Source organism: Vigna umbellata, chromosome 5 (assembly GCF_029865625.1).
Source record: "Vigna umbellata cultivar VRB3 chromosome 5, Vumbellata_1.0, whole genome shotgun sequence".
NCBI classification, from domain to species: domain Eukaryota; kingdom Viridiplantae; phylum Streptophyta; class Magnoliopsida; order Fabales; family Fabaceae; genus Vigna; species Vigna umbellata.
This window is the reverse complement of record NC_142169.1, coordinates 51,288,740-51,311,917: the sequence shown is the minus strand read 5'-3', so window position 1 is coordinate 51,311,917 and position 23,178 is coordinate 51,288,740. Positions and strand designations below refer to the sequence as shown.

The following is a 23,178-nucleotide window of genomic DNA, read 5'->3' as shown; positions in this document are numbered from 1 at the left end:
TTTATAATAATAATTAAATGAAAATATATTTAAATGTATTTTTTTAATTAATTAGTTAATTGTTTATTTTATTTAATTTTTTTGTAAAAGGAAACGTAAAAGGAACACTGCTTCTGCACGGATGACATCCTTCAACGGATGTCAACATCCGTTTAAGGCAAAACGGATGTCGACATCCGTTTTGCCTTAAACGGATGTTGACATCCGTTGAAGGATGTCATCCGTCCAGAGGCAGTGTTCCTTTTACGTTTCGTTTTTATTTTACTACGTTTTACGGCTCATGCAAGGATTATAGGCTTGGATATTAAAAGGATTATTGGAAGTATGGGAAGGGTTTAGGGTTTAGGATTATTGGAAGGATTATGACTACGTACCTGGAGAGGAACCACGACAAGGACACTACACCACAAACGCACTGCACCACGTACTGCACCTAGAACAAGAAGAAGATTGTTTGATAATTCTTTTCACGATCACCAAGCTTTGCAGAAAAATATTTTACTCATACAAGGAACTATGTAGGTTATCAGTGAAATATGTTATAAATGAATAAAATTAAAAAACAACAATTTTAAAAATAAAATTTTACTGAGGGGCAAAATAGTAAAGGAAAGGTGGAGGAAGGGGCAAAATAGTAAAGGAAAGGTGGAGGAAGGGGCAAAATAGTAAAGGGGAGGTGGAGGAAGAGATGTGTGGGGGTGGAGGGAGCAACACCCAAGGTATTTTTGTCTTAAAACCCGGTACACATTACTAAAATGTACCAACTGAAAAACAGACGTACGCGCATTAACAAACCCCATATATATATATACATATATATATATATATATATATATATATATATATATATATAAAATAAAATGTCTATATCATGTTTTTAAAAATTATATTGGTATATATTTTTATATTATATAAAAAAATTAAGTAAAATGATAAATAAAATTAATTAATTAATTAATATTTTAGTAATACATGTTCTTATATAATAAAATAAATAATTAAAACAAAAATATTAAAATAAATAAATTAATTTAACATTTTACTAATATTTTTTATTTTATATTTTAATAAAATAAATAATTAAAATAAGAAAATATTTTATAATATTTATTATTTATTAATATTTTATAACAGATTTTGAATTCTTATATGTGATTGAACTTGTCCTTAACTTGTATTCGAGTTTTTAATCATAAAAAAAATATTCTACGTATAAAGACTCTAAGACTCAAATGAGTAAAATATATTCTTATAATTATTTTAATATATAATAAATATTGAGTTAGATTAGTCACCGTTATAAATGATATTTATAGACTTTTGTACATTAGTATAATAATAAATAAGATAGCTCAAAATATAATAACATATTAATAAATATAATAAATATATTTTTATAATAATTTTATATTTCACTATTTTAAGCGTGTTTAACCGTATGATAATAATAATATATTGTTTTACAATCTTATATGACATATTTGGGTCAGATGTCAAATAATATATGATGGCTTCGTCTTAGTTAATAAAGTTATTTGTTAATTTTAATTAACTGTTTATTTTACGTGTCGTTTTAGTTAATAAAGTTTTAATTTTGTTAATTTTAATAATTATTTTTTTTCTTTAGACTATTTAAGTAATTAGTAAAAGTTAAGTATACTATTTTATGGTTTAGTTTTTAAAAACTGAACTTATAATATTTTCGGTTCAGTTAAGTATATTATTTTTGTTCAAATTTTATATGTTCATTCTAATTAATAGTTAGTAGATTAGTTTTAAATTTCAGCTTTGCACAGTAATTTTTGCATATTAATTTTTACCAATTAGAAATTGTTGAGATAGCTTGTGTTACATTTCCCTTAGTTTAGTAAGTCATATAGTTCTGCATAGTTAACAGTTACTTTGTTATTAGATTGTGTTAAAATCATATTTTAGAACTAGTGTCATGCTAAAATTAGTACAATTCAGTTTAAAATTAGTATAGTTAGTTGTTCAATTCAGTTTATATTGTAGTTTAGTACAATTTAGTATAATTTAGGTCAGTCTAGTTTGATAAAAAAAAACACTTCAGTTAAGTTTGTCTGAACTGTTTTACAGTCTAGTTCAGTTTAGTCAAATTAGTTTTTAGTTCAGTACAAATTTTAGTAGTGTAGTACAGTTCAGTTTCATTTGCCCACCCCCAACAAGGATGCTTTGCATTCTAATTATTTCTATTTGGTCTTCTGGTACCCACTTTTGTAGGTATAATATTTAATATAATGCATACTTATCAAGGCTTGCTTTCTCTTTTTTATGCTTTGTTTGCCCACCATACATTTTTCTATTTTTAAGTTTACATGTTATTTATGTTCAGACTTAAATTATTTTCCATGTAACAACAATCGCATTAATAGGAAAATCCTAATCCTAGGAAGATTCCTCTAACTATGGACAATCCTCTTGGTGTATTACACTAGCTTGTTGACATCATAAACTATGAGTCAATGTCGGTTCCATGGGATTCTGATGTATTTGGGAGAGACATTAGCATCTCATTGCACTTGCATAAGGTAGATGTCTTAGAGCTTGCATCGGGGATAGAAGAACTGAATATTACCCTTATTCGGTTATAAATGATGTAAGTCTTTTAATCATTCTTTATATTTAATTGATTTATCTAGTTACTTATATCAAATAAATGTTTTGTGTTCAGGTATATGTTTTGTGTACAAGTATATGTTTGGTGTTAGTAACAATATGGAATTCAGTGATGTATATGGCTATATAAACCCCCAACTCACTCATGAAGCCAATAAGTTTGATAACATTCAAACATACGTCACCAAATGTTTTTAATAGGGGAAGAAAATATATTTTGTCCTTATAAATTTTAATTTTTCTTACCATAATTTTATTAATTTTATTTTTATCCATAAAAATTAAAAATTACTACTATTTATTAAATCTAAATATTTTTCATGGGTCTTACACTTCATATCCATACTATTCCATTCATATCACATTTTAAATACCATACCTCATTAACAACATATTTCCTCACCCATAACACCTTTAAATAACTTCAAACCAAACATTAAAACAACATCACCATTAATGTAACTGACTTGGAAAATATCAACACTTATTATGAACAAAACCTAACGGTAGAACACCTCCTATCTGCGAACATGATCGTACGTGATATAGTTTCCCTAAGGTGAACATGACCGAACGGTATATTATTTTCCTATGGTGAACATGATCGAACGGGATATTGTTTCCCTATGGTGAACATGACCGAATGGGATATTGTTTCCCTATGGTGAACATGACCGTACGAGATATTATTTCCCTATGGTGAACATGACCGAACGGGATATTGTTTCTCTATGGTGAATGTAAGACCCTGAAAATTAGAGGAAAAAGTAAGTCTTGGGTCATTAAAAGACTAAGAAACTCAAAATGTAACAAGTTGTAACAAAAGTACAAAGTATAGTACAAAATGTAATGCTGTCAACTTTGACATGGTTTAATATTTTAATTATTACTTTTTGCTAAAATTAGATATTGAGTTGATTCCTTTTCCATTAGAAAGTAGACTCGAATAGCTTCGATTCGAGTACTCATATGCGAAATTCCGACTACGGGAAGGGGTTGAACCGGACTGACAAAGTTGTCAAAATCCTGTCCACTCGTTGAACGCGTTTTGAACGCGTTTTTGACTGGGTAAACGCGTTTTTACTATTTAAACACGTTTTTCTAGTTATTTAAGAGTGTCTTGATGCTGAGAGAAGTTCCTAAGTTGAACCAGAGGTCAGAGCACGGAGGTTTTGAAGCAGGGGGACTTTGGAGTTCTGTTTTGAGTCGAGGGAACGTTCGCAAAGTGTTTTTGGAAGGCTAGCTAAGGAGAAAACCGTAAGGGGAGCTAACCTTGAGTCTTTTTGTTTCTGTATGATCTTAAATTTGGTATATGTTTAGGATTTTGATTCTCTTTATGATTTTAGAATGAAATTCTGCTTCTGTTGTATCTTTTGAATCAGTGTACGGTTTGGAATTGGGATATGCTTCTGTTTTGATGATTTTGAAGAGATTTGGTTCGTATTAAGTATTTTGAATCGGTGGAAGTTTTTTTTAGGTATACGTATGGTTTGAAGATTTTGAATCTGTTTATGGATTTAAAAGGAGACTAGGTTTTTGATATGAAATTTTGAATTGTACTATTTATCAGCTGTCTTTATTTATATGATGAGTTTGGATGTTTCTAAGATTTGGATGAATATGGGTTGTTGATAGGAGATGAGTTTTTGGATGTCTAGAAAGTCTATATGATGAAAGGAATAGTCGGTATAGCCCAGAGAGTGAGTTTTCGTGATTCTGGAATAGTAAATTCGCTGGAGAGAATGAGTCAACTCGCTGGAACGAGTTATGCGTGACAAATTTAGTGTTTTTGATGTTTTTCATGTTTTGGGGTTCTGGATGTCCGTTTTGGACGTTCTTTTGGTCGTTCTGGGGGTTTTTGACCCTTCCAGAGTCATCGGTGAGGGTATCCAAGCTGTTTGAACTACCTAAGTGTTCGAATTAATAGACCATAAAGAAATAAGTACTAATAAGTGATGTTTTCTGTGAGGATGTGAAATGTTTGAGTATGTAAGAGTTGTTTTCTTGAGATATGACTAAACATGATAATATGTTGACATGTGTATTTATGAATGGAGAGTGTGGAATAGAGTTCCAAGGAGAAACTCCTTGTTGATTTTGTGTCAAGTACTGTACGTATGAATATAGGAACTCCGATTTAGGGGTTCATTCTTATGCTCTCAATAGTCTAGATCTCACTCAGAGAGAAAGCTATGTGGTGGAGAGTAGGAAATACTTACCGAAGATCCACAGTGGGGTGGACAGAGTAGGAAGGATGTAGCTTCAGTGGTGGTATTCATATCTGAAGATCCAGTTTGGGGGACAGAGTAGGATAGGATGTAGCTGAGTAAAGTACCACTGCAAGTGTAGAACTAGCTAAGAGTTCAATATTCATACAATTATCCGGATGAGTTTAGTTTATGATGATTATGCTATGATTATTGTGTTATTGAGTAATTTAACTTGTAAGTTGGAAATTTTATTATTAATTAAATTTACGATAACATTTTATGTTGCATTAGCTCACCCTTGCTTTGTTTGCTGTTTGGTTTTTATTTTGTGTTATGTATTTTGTTTGGCGATGATCATCCGGTGGATGTGAGTAGAAGTTGGTGATATGCCGGTGGAGCAAGGATTAGATGGAGGATCGACTGAAGCTTAGTTATAAGAATGAGACCTATATTTTTAGTCTCTGTTTTAAGCATGAATTGTATTTAGTTTGAAATTTGAGTGAGGGTTTGTATAATAATGAGGAAAACTGTTATTCCTCCTTCTATCAACTGTTCTATTGTATCAATGATGTAAGAACTCTATTATAGTTTAATGCTATAATAATTGGGATGTTACATTAATGGTATCAGAGCAGTTCTTTCCCTAGGAATCCTGTAGGTTATGAAGATACCATGTTTTAGTTGTGTGATCTTAGTTGTGTCTTCCGATTATAGGAATTAATTTTTAGACTAATGGTTCCTCTCTTTGGACAGAACCATGGCATCCAGACCATCTTCTCCTCCTTCACCTGTACGGTCTGATGTTTCTAATCTAGTAAGAGTAATGGAATCATTTGTGGTGGCGATGCAGCAGCAGAATGCATCCTTGGTGCAACAAAACACAATTGCGTTACAACAATTGGAAGCTGCTAGGGTGTCAGCTGAGGCACACCAGAGACAATATGTGGAATTAATGAACGGTGGTGCAAGAATTTTCACTGACCATTTTTATATTCCACCTACTCCAATTCAAGAATGGAGCCTAGAGATGTTACAGTGAACATGACCGAACGGGATATTGTTTCCCTATGGGGAACATGACTGAACTGGATATTATTTCCCTATGGTGAACATGACCAAACGGGATATTGTTTCCCTATGGTGAACATGACCGAACGAGATATTTACTAGACAGAATCCAAAGATTTGACTGAATACTATAGAACTTCTATAATTAGACATAGACAAATACGAAAGCTCATAACCAAAATCTAAGAGCCTAGACCGAACACTACAAGCTTAGTCCGAACCCTCTTAGTTTCAATTTCAATTACTTAATTTGGTAATATGACGACACCGAGTGCTGGCATCTGGCCGAGCACTACCAAGACAGTTCAAGACCAAGCGGTCAATAACATTTATAGCATATGACAGACTTAACGCTGTTTACAACAAAAGTTATGTCTAGACTGAATGCTACATTAATTAAAATCAACACTAAACTGAATGGTCATTAACTGAGAATTCATAATAGTCGAACTCAGTTAAGACCGAGCACCAGATAAAAGCCGAACGGTCAATTAAAGACCTTCAGCAACTACATAATATTGCAGAATAGCTACAGAATTAAGATCGACACCAAACCTTACCAATATCACTCGACCACTGTTCCATAATCATACAGATACATAATCATCACAAACACAACATCGATATTCCACATCAACAACACCGAATACCCAATTCATCCAATTTTACATTCATACAACTTTATCCAAATCAATTTCATACACATGCATAATTATCAAACAACATATTCATACATCAAAACCAAGTAATTAAATTATCTAGCTTCCCTTACCTCTTAACCGGACCGAATAGTTCTACCACTTCAAAAATTTGCTCCTAATACCAGAAAATCTCAAGAATCTACAGTTCTCCAATTTGCGATAACGGACCAACCCAAAATACCAGAAAAAGTGATTAGAAATAAGAAGAAGAAGCTAATGAACACATGCAACCAGGAGCTTGGCTTGCATGTGCCCGAAAATAGAATTTCTGTGAAAAGGATGAACTTACCAACTCTAAGCTTGATTTTAATCGGTGGAAAACAATGGTCTTGACTCCTAGTTTGCTTAAAGAATGACTGGTTGAAGAAAAGAATGAAAAAGGATGAAGAATTTCTAGAGAGAATGAGGAGAGAGGTAGAGACTTGAGTTTTAGAGAGATGCAAATTTTTGAGAAAATGAGATGAATTGTGGTTTGAAAAATTCTATAAAATATTAAATCTCTTTTGGTTGAGACATTTGTCCCTCCCTTACACATGTCATTTTCAGGATTTGACATTATATAATTAATATAAGATAATATTATGATTAATATACAAAAAATTTATTTTAATTACCAATGTATTAAATAAAAATATCCCATTAGTAATAATAATTAAAAACATTAATGGCAGAATCACATCTCTCAAAACATAATAACATAAATAAAAAATTCTCAAACATACGAAAAATTTGAAAAGGAAGTGTTAAGTGATGCCAGTTACAAAATATATATTATTTAAGATTGTTTACATTTTCAATCTTTTATTCCTTTTGAAGATTTGTTGAAGAATATGTAATAACTTAAATATTTCAAATTTTGTTAAAATTTAAATTTCTTTAATTGATAATATATTATTTAAAAATTCATTAAAACTAAAATGCATTAATTTTAAGTTTTTTTGAAGTCTAAAAAAATACACATTTCTCTCCAACCTTTTTATTTATTTTTTTCATTATCAAGATAAATTTGTATAAAACAAATTCAAACAAGATTTTTTATTTTATGAATATTCTTTTTCATGTGAGGAGATCAGATGCTTTTAATAAAACTAAAAAAAAAATAAAAATCTTAGCTTAAAAAAGTAACGTTTAACAAACAACTCTAACTTTGTTTAAAAGTTCTTATTTTCAGTTTGAAGTAAAAAGAAAAAAAAAAATTTCACCGAACATGTCTCGTAATAAGAGAAGGAAATGAAAAATGTCTTATCCAAATGAAGCAATCTAATTGCATAGTCACTTGACTTCAACACCAACACCAGAAGATGTTCGTAGTTCCTCCCCTTCCTCGTCCTGCACCTGCTTAATGAAACGCCACCACAATGATGTCTGGTTTCACGGTCACTCTCATGGACGAGTTCCTTACACCGGCAGCGAAACATGGCGCATCTCGTGTGCAAAGAGAACCGGTAAACAGAGGTACCCCTCCGAGAAGAAGAGGCTGAGAACAAAGCACAAATAGCTCTTATCCGACTCCAAGGAGAAGGACAAGTTTGAGGGCACGTGGAGGCTCTTCAAGCTCGCCGTTCCACTTGATCAAGATCCCGGCAAGGACCATGTTTCCAATGCCCTTCTCCAGCAAATTGCCAAAGTTCTTAAGTTCCCGGTACTCAAACAAAACCCACCCTTCCAACTAAGAGAAACCGATAAAGAAATATTCTTTAATTTTCATTCCCTTCTCTCTTTCTCAGGTTGCTTCTCTGTTGCTAGCAGAAGCTTTCACCGTCGTTAGGAAGTCTTTTGATGCTTGAAAGGTATGTTTTAATATCAGTTGTTCAATGACAAACTAAAATTCACTCTTCAATATGCATTTCAATTCTCTACGTTAAAACAAATTTGAGAGAGGGAAAGAGACAATATAGGTTAAATGGAAAATGGGGGCGGGCATTGTCTGGAATAGTGGGGTGGCTGATATGAGCCAATTGTGGTCGCATTACAGTTGTAGAGGCCTCCAAAATCCAAAGTATTAATCTTTTATAGCAATTGCAGTTGTACACGGAATTTTAACTTTCTAGTCATAATAATTAGCTCGAGGTTTGAAATATTTGACTGTAGTAAATGTTTGGAATGGTATTGTGCAATTGTTAATTATTTTTGTTATGTATGAATTAGATGTTTTGTATTTCAATTATTCGGTTATGACTTGTGTGTGTCAAACAATAAACAAAATGCAGAACATAAACCTGAGGAGATAAATCTATACACGTGTGGAATCTTTGAAGCAGTTAGTTTCAATTTGAATTTCTATAGCTTATATAATTCCATTTGCGTCCTCTTATTTTGTTTTTCTGATTTTTTTTTAGAAATTAAAAGAGCCCAAATTTGTACATACTGTGGATATGGATGTCCAAAAGCTCATCAGTCTGGAGCCTCGTTGTTGGGACTTTATTTCACGGCTGGAGCCTAAAGTTGGCCTTGTGGAACGTGTGCATGATGAAAGAGATTTTGCTGAACTGGAAAGTATCATTCGTGACTGTAAAGAAAATAAAGAAGCTGCTTTGGCCGGGGGAAATGGACATAGCATTTTCTCAACGGAGTTGTGCAAGAACCAGGCTTCTAGGAAGCCAAAAATTGCGATATTGGGTAGTGGGCCTTCTGGGTTATTTGCAGCTCTTGTTCTTGCTCAGCTAGGTGCAGATGTTACACTGATAGAAAGAGGTCAACCAGTAGAGAGAAGAGGGCGTGATATTGGTGCTCTTATAGTGCGTCCAATTTTAGAATTGGAAAGTAACTTCTGCTTTGGGGAGGTTGTACTATGCATCTTGATTTATTTCTCTTAATGATGGTTTGTTGTCTCACTATGATAAATGGTGCATTCATGATTACATCATTCATCACTTGTCTTAAAATGAGTTTGTTTTTGGATTTCTTACTAGGTCCATTCAACTCTTATTTTAAATTTTGCATTAACTAGTCAGGTTTTGACAAATGTCATTTTTCTCCAAAAGAAAACACATGGGAATATTCTTTTGTTCCATTTTTGCAACTTTGTCGCTTGTTACTTCAATTTGAATTTTCTTCAGAACCTCTACAAAACCCAGCAGTCAAGTAGATTATGACATGTTTGATTTAATGGAAATAATGTGTACTTTTTTAATGGTCATCTAGGCTTCAATATTTATACATTGCTTAGGAATTTTGAAATCATATGAAAATTATAATTGGGTTTTTAAAGGTATTTTGCTCAGCTCATTTGTGATTCTCATGTTTCTTTATTTGTCTAGTCTCTCTCATATGAGTCTGCTTGTTTATTTACTTTGTCATTTATTAAGGACTTATGTGTGGCAGGGTGGTGCAGGTACCTGGAGCGATGGAAAGTTTGTAACCAGAATTGGACACAACAGTGGCAGTGTTCTTACCGTTAGTCCTCCTATTTAGTATTTATAAAGTTTATATGTGCATCCTGTGTATGTGTTAAATTAACGGATTTTGCTTGTAGACTTGTCAAGAAAACATTTCTAACTGATAAATGGTTTACTTCTACCCTATGAGGATAATATCGGATACTCTCATAATTTGTGATGATAATGAATGCATTCTGTTGTTGCCTCTGTCTGTAGTCCTTCCTTAGACAAAGCACTGTCTGTAGTCCTTCCTTAGACAAAGCACCAAGAGAGCTTTTCATTGCAAGTTTTCGGGACCTGCCGATAAACCAGAGACAGAAAACTAAAAGATATTATCTGTACTATTGAAACTGAATTTATCCTATACGAATACACCAGAGACAACTCTATATATTGATCTGATATAAAAAGAGAACTGGCAACAGACAGTTATAACATACTAACTGCCCCGGAGTTAGCTTTATAAAACTAACTCTCTTACAATATTCATTCAACCCTAGAAAATCAAGGTGTCTGAAATGAAGATGGAAGCGTAATCACCCTAATAAACAAAAATTAAATAGTGGAGAGGGGTTTGGTGAGAACATCAACCCATTGATCTTGAACAAGAATGTACTGAGTAAGAAGTTGCTTGGCAAGAACCTCTTCTCGGACAAAGAACAAATTGATATATATAGTTTTTACGAGCATGCAAAATAGAATTGCGAGCAAGAGACACTGTTATTTTGGTTCTCACAGTAAATAATTGGAGTTGAAAAAGGTACTTGTAGTTCTGTTAGAATTGTTTCTACCCAAATAACTTCATGAGTAACTTGAGCAAGACTCCCCTATTTCAGTAGTGGACCATGCTACAACAGGTTGGTTTCAGGACCACCAAGAAAATATGATTTGGTTCAAAAGAGACGGCAGCTCATGAGGTATATCTTCTGTCATCAGGGTCAACAGCCCAGTCAACATCACTAAAGGCTTGAAGAGAATAAGGTTGACCAGCAATTGCAGTTTGAATATGTATGCGATAAAGGGTACCTTTAAGGTACTTAAGAATTCTCTTGTTAGCAGCTCAATGACACTCAAGACGCTTGGCCATGAATTGATTTCGTTCACAAGAAATCTTATTTCAGATCTGGTGATTTTAGCATACTAAAGTGCTCCAACCACTACTGGATTAGGGTTGAGTGAGGTAGAAGCATTTTTAGAGAGTTTACAGGTAGACATCATAGGAGAGGATATGGCTTTTGCTTGTAGCATATTTCTCTTTTGCAATAGGTCTTTAATATACTTGCTTTGCGTAAGTAATACTGATCCAGTATGAAGGTTCATAAATTGAATACCAAAAAAATAATCAAGTTGTCCTAACTGTTTGAGAGAAAGTATGACTGAGCTGAGCAATAATCTTCTGAGTAAGACAAGGAGAAGTGTCAGTAATTATTATGTTATCTGTGAAGCCAAATTGTAGAATTGTGTTTTGTCACTTGTCAAAGCAATTCTTTGGAGCTTATTCAAGGCCATAGAAAGCATTATTTAACTTGCAGATGCGTGAGGAATCAACAGCCTCAAATCTTGGAAGTTGCTGTATTATTTAGATAGTCTCTTCAAGAAGTCCATCCAGAAATGCGTTGTTAATATAAAGTTGATGCAAAACCCAATGCTTAGGTAGAGAATGGGTGGTAATTAATTTGATAGAAACAGGTTTGATAACTGGATAGAAGGTTTTAGTAAAATCATATCCAGAGTGTTGACAAAAACATTTAGCTACTAATCTGGCTTAACTTTTCTCATAGTACCATCACTTGCATCCTATACTATAACTTATTTTATATCATACAACTGCAGTTAATAGGATTGCAGTTATTAAACCTTTTAATATGAGGACTTAGGGTATATATATATATATATATCATAGAAAATTACTTATCCTATGCTATAGAAACTGTCTGATATGGTAGCAATTATTCATGGAAAAACTGATGGTACTCATATTAGGATTATATCTTATAGTAGGGTGTTTAATTAGGCAATTGTCTTGTTATCTGTAGTGTGTGGACTGAGAATACTGTCTAGTCTCCATCGGATACTTTCTTTTCTCTGGGACAACAAATGTATTGTTGTATTGTATGTCATTTCTGTGTACAATATAGTTGAAGACATAGTTTTTATGAATTGCTTGAGTGCAAAAGAATTGAACAGGCCATATATGAATATACGTTTCAGAAATAATTTCATTTTTAAAGAGTACATAAAATGCAATTCCCTAAGTACATAATATATTCTGGCTGTTGGTCATTCTGCTCGTGATACATATGAAGTACTTCATGCTAACAATGTGGAATTAATACCAAAAGATTTTGCCGTGAGTTTATATTGACATAGTATTTAAATCTTTATTTCAATTTATTAAAGTTGGTATGCTTATTTGTTCATAATCATCTGTTTGCATATCCGCATGTAAGATTTGTATATTCCTCAAACTGTTCCAACTTCCAAATGGTAGTGCTGTACTGCCGTGCATTGTTTACAAGTTAGGCTTGATTCATGTGGGTTTATTTTAAGTTGGTTCAGTTTTTGTTTGATATTCATCATTTGACATTAAGATTATCTTTTATTCTTGTCTTTCCCATATGACTCTTACATTTGATGGTGCGAGTTTTAACACTTGAAAGGATTGAAAATCTCACCTGACATTGCAGCATTGGAGCTTATTGATCATTATAAAATTTCAGGGCATTCTGAACAATATCAAATTAATGCATTATTAATCCATTAGTCGCTAGGAGAACGGCCTACATTAAGTTGTCTTATGGAGGGCCAATCTGCATAAACTGTACATTTACTGGATTTTTAAATTTTCTTTTGATGGAGTGAAATATTTCTCACAGTGGTAGAGATGCCTCTAAATTGACTAAATGCAATTTTATTTGATGTAAGAGGAAATAAAAAGAACAGTAAAAATCAAGTGGGTTAGGCATCCTCGCAACACAAGAAACATCTTTCAAAATTGACTACAATAATTAGAAAAATTAAGCAATGAAAATAGACTACTGTTAAGACTCTGGCAAGTGTACCGAATCGTATCAAGTAATATAAATGGTAAGACCAAGTATCGTTTTCCCTAGAGACTCATTGGCCTAAACAATCATGTGATTTGTTGATTATTTAAGACTTGAGAACGAAAATCAGTGTTTATAATGCAAAAAGTAAATATGAATGCAAGGGTTGATCAATTGACCAAAAGAATACGCAGGTGATTGGTGTATAAAGTATTGAATGATTATGTTGTTGGGGTTTCCGACTTATCCTATCCACTCTCATGTATTTATGAATTCAACTCCTTCTTTAATGTTAATGTCACTTTCTAATTTACTTTAAATGCGATGTCTCAGTGAAGAAAACCTACTCTTAATTACTAGTTCACAATGTCTTGTATCCCTAGCAACTAATTATGCATTATGTAATATTGCTTTCGGGAGAATTTCCCCAGTTCTATATTTCCCCGTATGTGTCCATATCGACAAAATCAATGATCATGCAATTGAATGAGTTAAACAAAACATGCAAAGAGTGTAGAGGAAGAACCCTAACAATTAAAGAAGTAAAACATATATATTAAAAATCAATTCAATACATGAGAGTTTCAAAGGATTACATCATTTCCCCAACAATAATGGAGGTTTAGTTCACCATAGACATGGTGAAACTAGATGAAAATAATGAAAGATAGAACCCTAAAAGTTGTAGATTGGAGCTTCCGCATCCAAAATCCGCCTCCAAGGGGTGAAGAGAGTGTTTCTGCGCCTCTTTATGTCAAAAGATAGACCCTCTAGGTCGTCTAAACCCTTATATAGTTTATAAAAAAAAGCAGAAACTGGCCCAGGCCCACATAATCAGCGCTCAGCGATAGGTGCGGCACTCCAATTGACGCTCAGCGGTGGCACCCAGGTGCGAGATAGGAGCAAAACTAGAGACTCTGGCGCTCAGGCGCCAGACAGAGAACTCAACAGCAAGCTTGGCGCTCAGCGGTGGCGCTTAGGCGCCAGATAGTGGACTCAACAGCAGACTTGGCGCTCAGCAGTGAAAGTGGCGCTCAGTGCCAGCTGCGATTCTTCTTTTGTGCTATTTCTCCTCTTGTCTTGAGTCCAACTCCTTGCTACTTCAACTTCTTTCATCCAATTCATCTTAATTCCTGCCAAAACAAGGAAAACCAAGCATAAAACCAATAATACCACCTTCAACTCTCTTATTCTCTTATCTTAAGCAAAAACATGATTTCAAGCTAGTTTCTAAGTCATAAAAGGTGTTTTTAGTATCAAAATTAAGTATAAAATAACGGTGTTTTCAACCGTTATCAACTACCTTTTCTCGAACCAAAGGCCCGAGAGATAGAATCTTGTAACAAGGCATTCCAATCTCTATATGTCATACATAATGAGCAGAACACCAAACATAGGGAATAGATCTTCTCATCTCTGAAGAAATGTTGGATTTCCTCAAGTTTTTCTTTGTTGATCGTCTGGATATCCTCAAGTGTTAAAATCTTACCTTCTACTTTTCTAAATCTCAATTTTAGAATTAAAATATTATGTTATGATTATTTTTTAATGAGCAGATACATGCTGTGATAATGCCACTGCAGAGAATCCTATTCCCACTAGAAAAGCAAAAACAATAGCCTTGTCCCAAACTGTTGGGAATTCAAGTATGAGTGTAAGTCTCATTTGGTAAAAATAAGAAAATTGAGCATCATATAAGAAAAAAGACCATAAACCTATTGTCTTAAGATTTTGGGTTGAAAGTAGTATCAATCCCTTATTAAGGTTGGGTTCAGGTCACATTTATGTAATCTCTTTCTGATAAATCCTCTCCTAGATCAATCCATTAGTGGTATTATAGCGGTTGGTTTGTCTTGGCGACTAGCTTAGACCATTATGATTAAAACACCACCACAACAACAACGACGACAATATAATTAAAGGTCACTGTGTACAGGCTTTCATTGAGGGGAATATACTAATATAGAAGAGACTCATCCTTGAGAGGAGGAGATTGTTGGGAATCTAAGTGTGAGTCTAAATCCCATACTAGATAAAGATGAGGAAGTTGAGCACCATAAGAAAGAAGACCCATAAACCATTTCCTTAAGATTTTAGATTGAAAGTGGTGTCAATCCCTTATGTGGGTTGGGCTCAGGTCACATTCATGCATTCTCTCCCTACTGAATCATCCCCTCAATAAACCCATCACAAATCTAGAGCTAAAGTTCCCTTGAACTTTTTTGTCTATCTTTTCTTTCATACCATAGACACCAGAGGAGCTTTCTTTATAGAAAGCTAGACCTCTAAATTCAGTTAGTAGATAGAAACTAATGTAGATCCTTAGGGCTGACCTAGATATCAAAATATCCTTGATTGACCAATTCATTATTACCATTTTAAGTGATAACATCATGTTCCCTTTCTTGCTCATGTGGAATTTTGTTTCAGTTGAATAAAAATGATTGCATGAAGTTTTCTTAGACATTCAATTTGTCATAATTCTTGTTTTTTTTACATTCGTTACAGGTAGGGTTACGGATTGAGCATCCGTAGGAGCTAATAAACAACATACCGGTTTTTATCTAGTTGAATGGTTTCAACACCTTTATTTTGTGATTAGTGTAAACTATACTTATGAGAAGTGTTCCTTATTGCTCATGTTATACAAGGATGGAGTCCCATATATTATTCCCACATAGAGTTATTAGTATTCATCAGTTCTCAAAACCAATGTGTTATCTAGAAAATTGAAATCGTGAGATTATGCATATAATTTATAAATGACTTAAAGAGGAATTAAACTGTGATTTTGAAGTAACAGAAAACACTCTAAGGGGAATGTGGTACTTAGAGCTAGGGTTGACTTATATTCAATTGTTAATAGTTAACCTCAAAAGTTAATACCTCCAGTAATTCTATGAACAATCCATGGTCTTGATCTTAAGATGCTAATATTTGAAGAAATTTAATGAAGTAAAACAATAAATGTTTTCTTTCACTGTTAGAATTTTACTACTGTATGTATAAAGTACAAAGGACAGAATACAAAGGGTCAAAGCACTTCCTTAAACCTAACCCTAAATTTGGGTTCCCATACATGAATAATATTAAAATAAAATCATTACATTTCAACATTCCTCCTTAAGTTGGAGCATATAGATCATATGCATCAAGCTTGAAACATATAATTTGAATTCTAGCCCCCTTAGAGATTTAGTCAGAATGTTTACAAGTTGTTCGTTAGAGTTGACAAACTTAGTAATAAGATCCTTGGACAGTAGCTTCTTTCTAACAAAATGACAATTAATTTCCATATGCTTTGTTCTCTCATGAAACACTGATTGAAGGCAATGTGAAGGGTTGCCTGGTTGTCACAATACAACTTCATCCGCTCATTTTCACAAAATTTCAACTCTTGAAGGAGTTGTTTATTCCACACAAGTTCACATATACCTAGAATCATAGATTGATATTCTGTTTCTGCATTAGATCGAGCAACAACACTTTGTTTCTTACTTTTCCAAGATACAAGGTTCCCTCCAAGGAATACACAATATCTTGTGATAGATATTCTATCAATTGGACAACTAGCTCAATATGCATCACAATACCTTTGACTTGAGTACTTCCCTTGTTCTCATAGAACAATCCCTGTCGTGGTTTCCCTTCTCCGTATCTGAGAATGCAAATCACAACATTTCAATGATTACTGTGGAGTTTTTGAATAAATTGACTCACAACTCCCATTGGATAAGAAAGATCAGGTCTTTTTATAGTAAGGTAGATGAGTTTTTCGACCAACCTTCTATATCTCTTTGGGTCTGCGAAAAGTTCACCTTGGTCTCTCATTAACTTTTGATTTGAGTCCACAGGACTATCAATGGGCTTGCAATTTGCCAATCTTGTTTCCTCCAAAATATCAGGAGCATATTTCTTTGTGAAATTATGACACCTTTTGATTGTGCCACTTCAATACCAAGGAAATATTTTAGACGACCCAAATCTTTGGTATGAAAGTGGCTAAACAAATGGTTCTTTAATTGAGCAATTCTAGTGACATAATTTCCTGTAATAACAGTATCATCAACATAAACCATAAGATAAACACATTTTTCAAGAGCAACATACCATAAAACATTGAATGATCTGCCTCACATTGTTTTAAACCAAATTTTGCACAACACAACTAAATTTATCAAACCAAGCTCGAGGTGATTGCTTCAAGCCATAGAGTGAACGATGTAACTTAAAACTAACTCAGACTCCTCCTGAGCAACAAACCTTGCAGGTTGTTCCATGTATATATCCTCTTCCCTATCATCGTGAAAAAAGGCATTTTTAATGTCCAACTGGTACAGAGGCCATTGGAGAATGGTAGTCGTAGCATGGAAAAGACAAACAATACTAGTTTTAGCCACAGGTGAAAAAGTATCAGAATAGTCGAGGCCATAAACGTGAGTATATATCCCTTAGCTACTAGACAAGCTTTCAGATGGTCTATTGCACCAATAGGACCAACCTTAATAGCATAGACCCATTTACAACCCATAGGCTTCTTACTAGGAGGAAGAGGGACAAGTTCCCAAGTACCACTGTGTTCAAGTGCCTACATTTCATCAATCATGGATTGTCGCCATCCAGGATGACCAAGTGCCTCATGAACATTATTAGGAATCTTAATGGTAGATAAGGAGGAGACAAAAGAGAAATATGAATGAGACAATAGATGATAACTCAAAAAATTATAAATAGGATATGGATTACGAGTAGATCAAATACCTTTTAGAAGGGCAATAGGCCAAGCATGATCCAAGTCGAGAGAAGATGAGGAGGACGAAGGATCCATGTTTTGGGGATTTGGTAAAGGAGGATCTGAGTCTTGGTGGTCTTCAGGCAATGAAGGAGTTATTTGTGTCTGATGCTATTATGTGAGAAGAGGTGGTTGATCAATGTCATTTGCAATTTGAGTTAGTTTTATTTGTAGGAATAACCAAGGGATTATAAGATGGTAGAGGAAGGACCTGGGAACAAAATGAATGATCCTCTATGGAGGGCAAGAAAAAAGGTGTATCCACAAAGAATGTAACATAAACAAACATATAATATCTTTTGGTTGAGGGAGAATAATATTTATACCCCTTTAGAAAACAAGAATATCCCAAAAAGACACTTAATAGCCTTTGCATAAAGTTTATCAAGACCTGGAGAAACATTATGAATAAAACAAGTTCACCCAAACGCACATGGAGAGACATGATATAGAGGATCATTTGGAAAAATTATAGAGTGAAGAACTTTATTTTCAATAAAAGAAAGCATCCTATTGATTAGAAAACAGGCAGTGAGGATTGCATCTCTCCAATGATGAATAGGAACATTAGTATTCAACAATAAGGAGCATGTAGTTTCTGTAAGATGTTTGTTCTTTCTTTCTGTTATGCCCATCCTATTATGGAGTGTGAGGACATGTTGATTGATGTAAAATTCCTTGGGAAGATAAGAATGAAGAAAGAGTAGAAAAATATTCCTTAGCATTATCACTTTTGAGGATTTTAGTTGTCATTGGTTCTTAATTTCATTAAAGAAAGAATAAATATGGATAAAAGTTCAGATCTTTTTCTATTGAATACAGAGAAAAACTAGGTATTGGGTTAATCTCCCTCGTGTCTAAAATACACAAATATTTATAATAAAGAATGATACAAGTATATATGGTAACCAAACATAAATATGGTAAATAGAAGATATTGTTACAAACAATATCTACCACTATCAAACAACAAGATAAAAGAGGAAATAATGATAACTTCATACAGATATGTGATGCTGTAATTATTGATAGAAGCTTGTTGACTGTAATAAAAGCTGTTTATCTATTTCTCAAGATTCTGATGCATTAAATTTTATTCATTTAAACGTGTAGTATGCTGACTTGGCTTCCGAGGTATGCCATGGACGTGGTAAAATTCCTGTGGCAGATTACAAAGTTGCCAATTATATTGACAAGGAGGATTTCCACGAAGTATCTAATTCAGGGGTGGGAAATCGTAGTTGTTACTCTTTCTGCATGTGTCCAGGTGGGCAGGTAGGTGTTCTCATTTAATCTTTGGTTTTGTATCATATGATGGAACACTTGACAGAAATAGCAAAAAAAGTCAATCTTTATTGAATAATAGGGAATATCTCCCTAAGAGAACTGTACACACTTCACAAACTTTTGGAGTCTGGTCGACTCAAAACTTTCTAATTCTTAAAAGTTCCATAACAATATCCCAATATTCCCCTGTTATTATAAAAAAATGGTTTACTGCTAATAACAGAAAACTACACATAAATGGTCATCCACCTCTGGTCCAACTGCTTTTTATGGAGTATTTCTATCTACACCTTATAAATTTCTTGAGCTACCTCCTTTCATTCCTTAATGTAATAAATATGATCTAAAAGGAAAGGAAGTGACCCAAGAATTTTACAGAGTGAAGTAAGTTAGCCCCCTTTTAAAATAACTTGCTTAATCACAGGCCTGCACTCTCCCAGTTCCTAACCCCACCACAAAAAACAAAAATGCTGTCAAATTGTTCCCCCAAATTCCCAAAAGGAGGAAGATCCCCCCTTTTGGTGAGAACTTCTGTTGATCCGTGATCCACAAACCTAACTGCTAGCACATCTTCAGGTTAGGGTTGTAACTCGTGCATTCCTTGTCTTAGAACTAGTGGTAGAGGTTGTAACTGATGTTGTTTCAGTGCAGTCTTTAGTAGGCATTCATGTAATACAAGATAGATGTGAGATGCTCTGATAACTCTTGCTTGTATGCAACCAAACCAATTCTAGAGGATCTTATAGGGACCATTTGTAACAGATAACATCTTATTTCTCTTTGCTTAAGATCTCAAGTATTAAGGTTGAACTTTAAGATACAACCAGTCAGCCACACTGAAATTTACTTCAGTTTTGTTGTCTGTCCAATGTAGAATTTGAATTGGAGACGTTTTTTCTGGACAATGGTATATGGTATTAAACAAATAATGTGCCCAGGATAGAAAGTTAAGTCGTTACTTTGGATTCTCCTTGGAAAAAAGGATCGTGAATGTTTCTGAAACTATTGACCCCTTTAGGTTGACCATCAGTTTGGAGTGGTATGCAGTGTTGTACTTGAGCTCTGTGCCTTCCTGGTCTCTATCATCAATTTAAATTACAAATTACAAAATTTAGCAAACCTAGGAATCCAAAACTTAGTTAACTGGGACTCCTTATTGAGTCTAGTCTTGATTTTAGGACAAATGACCTCAGACAGTTGACTTTTTGTTCTGTTACATGCCCATCTCTTCATCAAGTAAATCCGGATCTCCTCCAACATTGATTTAGGCATAGTAAATGTGACAAACTTGCCATAACTCTCTTCTTCATCATCTTCTCCATCACTTTCTGCTCCACTAACTAATTCTTCGGATTCCCATTCATCATCGGACAAACCTCTATCATCATTAGTATTTATGCCATCATCAATACTTCGGATTTACCAGTTCTTACTTTGAATTTATTCGACTCCGTAATTTCTTAAAGTCAAAGAATGCCTCCTTTTGTTTGCTGGGGGAGTATACAACCCAAAGTGATATCTCTCGTGCACGTCTTTGGTTCTATGAAGGAAGTAGAAAAGTGATGCTTTACACTGAGAGATCTCATTTTTACCACAGATATAAGATTCGAGGGGTTCAGAATTTAATCATTTATTCCCTTCCAGAGAGGAAGGAATTTTACCCTGAGATTGTGAATATGCTTGATGGGTCTAACAATATGACTTGTACTGTCCTTTTTTCCTGCCTTGACAAGCTTCGGCTTGAAAGAATTGTTGGCACTACTCCAGCCAAAAGGATGGTGGCTGCGGAGAAGGGTGTTTTTGTTTTCTGCCACTAAAATTCTGCCTGGGAAGCCCTGCAAAATAGTTTTTGGGTCCGTGGTGATGGCATCATGTATTAGTATGTTACTCTTGAAAATTATTGTAACACGAGCATGACTGGAAAATTGGTTTTTCGAGGTAGAATGGAGGGACACTACTCGACAACAACATTCATGGAGAAAAATCCTGGGTTGGTTTTGTATATTAGTGTTGATTTAACAGTTAAATGTATCAGAGGCAATTTTTATGAACAAATTATACCATAGATTGAATTAGGAATTTCTAGGAAACATTGAGCCAAGATTTTGAAGTTAAATGTAAACTCTACCTTTTATTGTTAGTTTTATATAAGGAATGTTGAATTTAGCAACCTCTGAATTGCATATGCCTTTGCAAACCATTATAAGAGATTACGTATTTAACATCTCTGAATAACCCCCGCTTGTTAGTGACATTCATGACACTTTTTCTCGGTGAAGTGCAAGAAGCCTTAGGTAAATCAAAAGCCTCTAGGAAAAGCAACACTTGAAGAATCATCTAACAGATGCAAGAGACAGAGATGGAAAGGGTGGAGAATTCTGAAAAATGTGAAAGGTGATTTGAATACAGTATGAGGAAAATGTACTATTTCAAACGAGGAAAATATATAATCAGTAGATTTCATAAAAAAAAAAAAAAAAAAACCCCTCTCTGACAACAAGATACCAGAGAACAAAACAATGCTGAATATTATTCACAAAGGTATAGTCTGTATAATTACAGTAACAAGGGCTTAACCCCTTTCAACAGGTGTAATCCTGTTAGCAATCAATTCTTCAAAAAGCCCCTACAACACATAACCCCTCTACTATTTATACAACTGCTAGTCCCGCCCTTCCCAACTGTAATGAGCAGTTGGGTTACCTAACTAACATTTCTCTTCCTCCTCTCTTCTCATTCCTAACAGGGTGGTTATATTATTGCTGGCTGGAAAACCCAAAAAAATGGTATTTTAGAAATGGTGGTAGTCTAAAATAGTAAGACTTGGTTATCTTTAATATTAAAGAGTTTTACAGTTTTCCTCTCATTTGTTTTGTTTGGATTTCACTTTTGTTTGCAATTCTAAACAATGGGGAGTAGTTGCGATGATGCAAATTGTTTGCTTCAGCTTGATTTGCTGGTTTGATTTTTTGTGTATAGGTTAAAAGACTAAAGGGAGAGGAGTACTTTCTGAACAAGCTGAGTCATTAACTAAAGTTTTGAAGGAAAGCATCGAATATGTGTCTCAGTCTGTAAGATCTTTAGTGCAAACTTTAATATGTGTTTTGTGTATTTAAAATTTCACCTTGTCCCTTTGTGAGTTTTATAAATTTTATAACGTCAGTTTTATAAATTTTATAAAGTTACAGTTGGTACTAATATTGTTTTGGTCATTTTTCTTTTTAAGAATGAGAAGATGCTAAAAGACAATATGTCCAAGTTTAGAGCAGAGCTACAAAGCTTACAGGTATTTCTTAAATATGCAGATGTTCTGTGTAAATTTTGAGGGTTATGATTTTGGTGCATGTGGATGTCTTAGGATGTGGTTCTACTGGGAGTTAACATATTGAGTTGAAAAAAGGATTTTGTGTGGTGGTTATATTCATCGCTGACATCCTATTATACTGCCATAAATTTGACTTCACTTGAGATTGAAACTGTTAAATATATTTCTAGAGGGCTTAATCGATCCCTCTCACTATCATCTATTATCATCTATTTATAATAAAGTCCAGATACGAAAGTACATGGAAGATTAAGAGTCTGCCATAGACACCTAAGTGCAAAACTATGTACTATTATAGATACAACTCAGAAACACTAGCACACTACACCTTAAGTAGGCTTAATGATGATACATAGATGCAATTATTCTAACAACTTCTGTGCTGTTGGTTTGGAAGAGAGGAAAAACAGGGAAGAAAAAACGGGGATTCATGTATAGAAAGGAATATTTGTGTAAAAGACATTTCACTCTTAACTGTTGGAAAAGAATAAATGACTTTTATTTATAGAGTCAATAATAGAAACTAGAAAATGAAACAAAATAATACTTGAATTAATACAAGATTTCCCCTTAATTAAGTAGTAAAACTAACTAAGCCTAACTCAATTCTTAGGCTACCAAATTTGTCCTTCTTTAAAGGCTTAGTAAAAACATCTGCCAACTGCAAATGAGGGGGTAGTAGATTAGTTTTAGTCTCCCATTGTTGACTTGGTCCCTTAGGAAATGAATTC

At 33.9% G+C, this 23,178-nt stretch overlaps 1 long non-coding RNA gene and 1 pseudogene across 2 annotated transcripts; both read left to right on the top strand.

Annotated features, from left to right (window-relative positions):
* Nucleotides 1–3,776: 3,776 nt before the first annotated feature.
* Nucleotides 3,777–5,461, top strand: LOC148198555 (uncharacterized). The gene is made up of 2 exons (XR_015786866.1): nt 3,777–3,894; nt 5,223–5,461. It is a non-coding gene; the product is annotated as an uncharacterized LOC148198555 (long non-coding RNA).
* Nucleotides 5,462–7,670: 2,209 nt separating this feature from the next.
* LOC124830849 (uncharacterized) lies at nt 7,671–22,645 on the top strand (annotated as a pseudogene). The gene is made up of 7 exons (XR_015786863.1): nt 7,671–8,258; nt 8,344–8,406; nt 8,956–9,399; nt 9,941–10,012; nt 18,949–19,110; nt 22,102–22,193; nt 22,349–22,645. The product of XR_015786863.1 is annotated as an uncharacterized LOC124830849 (transcript).
* Nucleotides 22,646–23,178: the final 533 nt, after the last annotated feature.